The following is a 7732-nucleotide window of genomic DNA, read 5'->3' as shown; positions in this document are numbered from 1 at the left end:
CCTACAAGGCAACATACAGCTACACATCCTCACATTCTCACTAACTCGTTAAGCCGCAAGCATAGGTTTCAAAGATCTTGGTGTTTTGAAACTAAATTTCAAACCAAGGCAGAGTAATGCTCATGAAAACTTTTGGTATATATTCTTCTGTATGAAAATAAAGCAAGTTTCCTAATGCTAAGTGGTTGCTTTATTTGTTTTCTGTCACACATTGTAAATGGCCTTTAAAAGTCAGTAGCTGTTACTCAAGAATAATGAGGTATATTATTTTCTCAATGCACATGCAAATCTCCAATTAACACTAATGAAATTTATGGCAATGAACTAAAAGGACATCTACTTCAGTGTTTTAAAAGAAAGAACCTTTATTTTTTGATTCCTACCTTTTTACCATCTAAGTGCAGACTGGCATAAATAAACAAATTAGTATTAAGCATCAATTTGACACTTCCATTCATGTTGACATTCTGAAATACTGTCTTTAAAAGGTTTTTAAAACTGAGATACAGCTTCAGCTATCAGTTAAAATTATACTTGCAAATCCCTCCTCTGGCATTAATCTCAGAATTATAAACAGTAAACAGGAAAAAGACCGTACTTTCAGGGATCATTTCTGCAGTTTCTTATAGAGAAGAGTCTCTGACTGTGTAGGGTATCCTAGACCACAAGACCAAGGAGGAGTGTTCCCTTTAAAGTGTGCACCTGGCTTTTCCGGAGTGCTGCTTTTCCGAAGCTGCCACTATCTGTTGATGATCCTTCTTCTCTTCCTTTGTTGGGGGGGGCGAATGCAGTTTGAGTGGAAAATAAAGGAAAGAAATGAGGAAGGGAGGGAGACAGTGGGAAGAACAAAGGAAGAAAGGAAGGAAGGAAGGAAGGAAGGAAGGAAGGAAGGAAGGAAGGAAGGAAGGAAGAAGGAAAAGAGTAAACTGAGCATCATGGAGAAATGTAGAAATGACAGATTTTCAAATATGTATGGCCTTTATTTTCATACAAATGCAAAGCTGAGAACTTCAGTATCTGTTTGATAATCAAGTGTATGTACTAAATAATTATTTCCTTCTTAGGTACCTAACACTGTGGTGTTCAATGTAGTTAATCCTCCAATAGTCAATTATTCTATAAAACATGAAATACTATGCCACATATTAGTAATTGAAATAGTATTTTGAAGTTAGTTTTAAGTTTTTATTTTTTGTGGGTAGAGAAGAAGGCTGGTTGTATGGGGCATATTCGAGGGACAACAGAGATTTGTTGGGTCAGTACTCTCCTGCCACCATGTGGGTAGTGGGAATTAAAGTCGGGTTGACAGCCTTGTCAGCAAACACCGTTCCTCACAGAACCTTCATACTGGCCCTTTGAGATTGCTGTATGGTCTGAAACAGATGCAATAGTACAGTTATTTTTTAAAACTGCAAACACAGAATTTTCAGTATGACATGTAGCCATAGATGTGTATTGGTATCTTTATGTTATGAAAAAATAGGAATATTAGGTAAATTGTTGAAGTATAAATACTTACCGAGAAAAACTTACAGAAGTACTAAAGTTCAATTTATTAGACTTAACTTAAGAGAAATAGAAGATAGAAAAATAAACCGAAGTTTGAGTTGGTACAATAAAAAGTAACTCTCCGGCTTCATAAACAAACACTAAAGTAAGCATTTCTTAAAAAAAGATGATTATAGCTCCTATAATAAATATTTTAAGGCAAAACAAAAACATCTTCTTAATCTAAAATTAGTTATTTTTCTTCACAAAAAATCTTGGCTTATTAAGTAGAATCATCTTGATGCTGAGATATTTAGCAAGCGTGTATTCATCTGGGATGCAATGATATCTAAACATAGGGATATGATTCTCTAATTTAAAGAAACTAAACTGTTAAAGCGAGAGTCAGGCTGTATTTTTCATGCAAACAAAATGTCTGTGGAAAATTTATTGAATTCCTTGTGGCTATGCCTGGAAGAATTCCCAGGACACAGTAGGTATATGATAAACATGTTTCTGTGAAAATATTAATTAAACACCTCTTCAGAAACCATATATGCAACATCTGAATGTATTTAAGTCTCTCTTTGACATTAGTGTTCAAGGACAGTCACTTAAGGAAGGTGACTACCTACCTGACTTTGTGAGTACAATATGTGATTAAATTTAGAAAAATGTACAAATTATAATAATTTAATATAAATAGAATATATTACATGCAAAATAGAATTTGGTAGGACGAATTTCTTATGATAACATTTACTTCAAACAAATAATCTGCTTTGAAAAATCATCATTTTTTGCAATTATAAATTTTATGTATATTAATTTTCTAGTTTATTGATAGGAATTATCATACCACCATATCAATGAATATATTCTTAAAAATCAGAAAAGAGAAAGAATATTTCAAAATGGTTGGTTTTATTTATGTAATATTTTTATGTTTTTTTGAGTTAGATGAGTGAAATTATAATTATTTCTTTAAACTGATGGGTGTTTCTTTGCACTAGTTTGGCTAAATAAAATACTGACTTATCGTGTGAAACGTGAATCAATACTAATTTAACCACGGATGAAAAAATTTTGGTGTGATCATATATCTGACCCTGGTGCATTATTAAATGCAATTTTTATTTAAATTTTTAAGTATTGATTTGTAATATTATTATATCTTTGCTTATCATCATTTTAACACAATCATGAAAAAACTTGGATGTTTCCTCACAATCCGTATAGTGTTTTATCTCTAAACAGAGTATCATCAAGGTACTTTGGACTGTATTCTAGTTTTTTAGTTTATTGTTAGCAGCTTTAATCCAGTGAATGTCTTGGTATTTTATTGAACTCATCGTTTTATGCTGCCATTCAAAGATGTAAAATATCTCTATCTGCTTTTCAAAATGGCTGGGCCTTCACTAGGACTCTTCCTAGATATCCGGTTGCTGCCCTACGTTATGGAGATTCTGCAACTTTGAGTCTACAGGCCAGGCCCCTTAATATATTCTGGCAGATCACAGATGTGGTGGATGTTGTGGCAAGCCAAGTCATAACCAAGGATTTGTGTCTAGGCAGTTGTAGAGTTGATCTGCCAACAAGTTCTCACCTGTCCTCACTATGAAGGTGACCTCTCCAGCATTGCCGGGGCTGAGTCACCTCTTACAACCTGCTTTCCCTCTCTTGGGGTCTGCTCTTCCACACATGCACCATTAGGGCCGGCTCTATTGTGTTGCCCAGAAGAGGTGCAGGGCCGCTTTCCGTTGTTCTGCAGTTGAGTGACAGGGACAGCCCTCCTGCTCTTATGACATCAGGGTCAGCTCCACCACCTGTCTCAGGCATTGAAGGGCGGAAGGTGGGGGGGGGCATCTCTCCTCTCATGTCAGATGAGTAATGGGGGCAGCTCTCCCTTGTTCACTACTTCCGAGCTGGTTCACCTACACCTCCACTAACAGGGATGGCTCCGTTGTGTTGCCCACTCTGTGTGCAGGACTTGCTCTCCTGAGTGTTGCAGTTGCTGGGGGCCAAGCATAGCTCGCCCACTCTTGTGGCCGCAGGACCAGCTCTCACACCTGCCGAAGGCATCGATGGATGCAGCAGGCAGACGGGTATGATGACATCTCTCCATACTCAAGATTCTGAAGCTGATTCACACACACTTGCGCTAACAGGGTTAGCTTTACTGCCTTTCCCTGTCAAGGTGAAGAGGCTACTCTCCTGAATGTTGCATCTAGTGGATGCTGGGGACAGCTCTCTCAATCTTTTGATCACAGGCCCAGCTCTCCCATTTGCTTCAGGCATTGATGGGAGCTGGGGAGAAGAGTAGCTCTAAGTCACCTCAAGACAGATGAAAGTCAGATGAGGAATGGTGACAGCTCTCTTGCTCACTAATGGGCTCATCTCCAACTCCAACAGGGTTGAATTTATCGTGGTGCCCAGGAAAGGCATGCATACTATTCGGTGGCTCTTGTGCCCTCTTGGTTAACTCTATCACATTCCTCAGGTGTCGGTGGTTGGGGCGGGGAAAAGATGAGAAATGGTGACAATTTTCTCATGCTCACAACTTGGGGACTGTCTTACCCACACATAGACTGGCTCTATGGTGGTTCCCTAGAGAGGTCTGGGCCTGCTGCCCTTAGAGTTGCAGCTTGTGGCAGGTAGGGTAGGGATAGCTCTCCCACTCCCATTACCTCAGAATCAACAGTCTCTGTATTGCCTTAGGCATTGATAGAAAGCATGGGGGAACGGATATCTCTCTGGTCATGTCTCCATGCGACAGAGGAGTGGGCTAGGTTTCCCACCCTCATGTTCTCAGGGATGTGTTAACGGAGGTCTCTCACCAAGAGTCTCATCTCTGTTGTACTGCCCAGGCAAAGGGCTGGGCAAGATTTTCCATGTTTTGCTGCTGGTGAAGGGGCCAGGGCACTCACCATTTCAGCTTCCTACCTTTCTTTATCTTCTCTTCAAATATTCCTCTGTCCACAGCACCTGAACTACTAGATGGGCATGTGTTTTCTCCTCAGAATCTGGCGTGAACTGTCCCAGGATTGTCTGTGTGTCTCCCTGTCCCACTTAAGTAGCCGTGATGCTGTATTGTGGTATGCTTCCTCATCACAAAGAGATTATTTAAGCGCCTAACCTCCCAATGCCATGGGTTCTTGTTTAGTGTGTTTGCCTGAGTTCTACCAAAACTGGCCACAAGGCATGGGGTGGGGGATTTTGTTGGAGTCTTGCTGTCGGCTGGGGTTAGACTATCTGACTGGTGCTTGCCTGCATACTGCCCAACCCAATCTCATGTGTGGGGTGGGGTGGGGGCTTTGATCAAGTAGTCATCTTTATATACCTTTTATTTCTAACTCTGGTATAAACATCCAAAGGGAAAATTTTAGAAGATATTAATGGGAACAGATCATCATCCAGCATTCTTTACATAATTCCAGAATAATTGCATTAACATTAAAAAATGTGTCTTGTCTTTAGATTTAATTAATATGATTGGTGATTCAAGGTATTATATTAACTTCTTGAGTAGAAAAGGAATGTAAAACATGTTTGACAATTACTAAATGAATTGGAAGAAGGTTATAAAGTCATTTATACCAATACTCAATACTCTCCACATTAATTATGATTTAAACATAAACCATATAATTTTGTAAGTGCACAGTGGATGAAAAAGGTCATGGCCTTGTAGTCTAGATAGACTATCAATTTCTTGTTCCTCAAAGTGGAAGAAATTAACACCAAAATAATTTATTGAAATGACCAAAGAGTATATCCTGCTCTGTAGCTCATAATCCAGAAATATAGAGAAAATTTAGGAGGTATTGCTTATATGTAGAAATTATAAGTGCATTGTCTTAGATACTGTTTTATTGCAGTGAAGAGACATAATAATGAAGGCAATTCTTATAAAAGAAAGCATTCAATTTGCGGCTTGCTTACGATAGCAATTATGGACATGAAATTGTACACTTCCGAGGCAGGGCAACAGCGCAAACACAAGCAAGCGCATGCAAACTCACAATCAGTCAGCAAAATCAGCTGACCAAAAGCACTGTAACTATTAACTCATACTCCTAACTAATAACGACATGCCAGCAGTGACCGCCAGTTTCAAAAGGACCAACCAGAAACATTCCTGCGGCAGTGTAATATCCCTAACCCCATTAAAACCCTCAACCTGTTTACCATAAAGAGCTTCTTTATTGGAATCTCCCAGTGTCTATGCCATTGCTTCTGCATGGTCTCATCGACTGCCTCCTCCCCGTGGGAAACGGGGACTACATAACAGGCAGCAGCAACAAACTGGCAAAAACTACATACTTCTTCACTCTGTAACCTCTATGATGCTTCCTGTTTCTCATTCCATAAATACTATTGTTCAGTTACACACCCAATTATACCCTCTTTCAATGGAATTTATATTTTATAAATTCAGACTTAATATCTTATTAAATTATGCAATGAACACATGTATAAAAGTATGATAATACACAAGGAAGAGATTTTTAATTTTTAATTTTTTAATTTCAGTACAACCAATGGAATATAAAAGTTTTATTATTCCTACTAGAGAGAATTCAAAACATAACACCCATGCACATTTGACTATGATAAAGTAAAATTTTATTTCCCTTTCACGATCCATTTTGATGTGCCTGTGTGTGTGCTAGTACCCATGGAAGCAGGAGAGGGCATCACAGACTCAGAAGCTGGAGTGAGAAACTGTTAGGAGCCACCTGAACTGGGTGGGGGAATCTCAATTTTGCAGATTAACAGTGAGGTGATTGGAGGGGAGCTGTGATATTTGAAGACTGCCTGGCTCATCAGCAGCACTTGTGTGTGTGTGGAGGGGGGGAGTTAATGAGAAAAGCAGTTTCTCTTCTCCCCAGCTCTGAGCTACTGAATCAAAAGTTACACTTTTACTAGATCTCCAGGTGATTCACAGATACATTAAATTTTAAGCACTCAAAAGAAATTACTCAATCATCTTTCTCTTTTCAGGTTTCTAAATATAAATATCTTTTAAAACTCATATCTATGGTATTACATTAGCAACAATTAACATTTAAAACCAGCTATATACCCTTCTGTTTACCTGTAGCTATGTGCCAATATGTTAGAATGTGTAGCTGAATGAATCGATTATTTTAATCTGTTGGATAGGAATTTATATGGTATACCAGGGAAAGTTATATTTTATGTAAAGACTTATATTTTATGGGGTACCTTACAATTGGGGGTAATGAAGTATCTGATAAATTTATCACTCATCAATCTGGCTTCTAGTCTGATATTCTACAAAGTTAAAGAAACCTGCTCTGAATTATTGACTATGATATTTGCTTGCTTCCTCCCAAGAACTCTAATTTTAGAGTACTGAAATCTTGAGGCAACAGGACTCTGGATGTTTTACGGCTTCAGAAACAAATGTTCTTGTGAACCTAAATGAGCAGCTCAGGTAGGTAGCTACATGACTTGTTATAAGCATTTGAGTCTGCAAGACAATGATAAACACATCCATTTTAAGATAAAGAAAAGTAGATTTTTCATTTCTTTGGATGTGTCAGAGAATTTCAAGACACGTTTTAAACTTGCACACTTTGTTTTTGTTCGTAAGTAAATACTCCTTAGAAATTTCAACTTCAAAACATTTTCAATAAAATTTAATGTTACAAGTACCACCAGTTTTTCGTGTAAAAAATATGATCAAAAGGCATTGGTTATTGTTAAAAAATATAAAATTCTTGCATCAGTTAATAATATTAAAGTTGTACTCTGTATATTTTAAAGTATGTACTTATATTGGAAATTGTTTACTGTCTCAAATCAAATCTGATTTTGTATTTTTGTTTGTGGATTCTGTTAACCATAACGTTAATTAAAATGAATGCACCCTTTGGCTATTTTAATATGTTGAAATTGCAGAAAGTTGATAAATATTTACCTATGTTTTTATCTTAGGATTTTCTGTGACATTTGGGCGATAGTTCATATAACTCAATTTTGCATGTATAATTGTTTTGTTGTTGTTTTAAAAAGTATGTATCACAGCCAAGACTCAATGTAATAGACATTTTTACCAAGCCGACTTTTATTTTTTACTAAGAAACTCCCTCTTTGTTTATATAACACTTTATAGATAAGTTTATGTTTAGAAATTTCAGGACCTATCTTTAAAGACAGACAATGTCCGACACATCATAAGCTGAAAATATGGCTTGCAATTTACTATGCTGATAAA

The 7732-nt window shown here is 37.3% G+C and overlaps 1 non-coding gene across 1 annotated transcript; it reads left to right on the top strand.

The window, feature by feature from the left end:
• The first annotated feature begins 588 nt into the window (after positions 1–588).
• Positions 589–801, top strand: LOC125392497 (small nucleolar RNA U3). The gene has a single exon (XR_007229555.2). It is a non-coding gene; the product is annotated as a small nucleolar RNA U3 (small nucleolar RNA).
• Positions 802–7732: the final 6931 nt, after the last annotated feature.

Source organism: Myodes glareolus, chromosome 12, assembly GCF_982192425.1.
Source record: "Myodes glareolus chromosome 12, mMyoGla1.1, whole genome shotgun sequence".
Lineage (NCBI taxonomy): Eukaryota > Metazoa > Chordata > Mammalia > Rodentia > Cricetidae > Myodes > Myodes glareolus.
The sequence above is the reverse complement of the archived record's forward strand: the minus strand, read 5'-3'. Positions and strand labels throughout refer to the sequence as shown.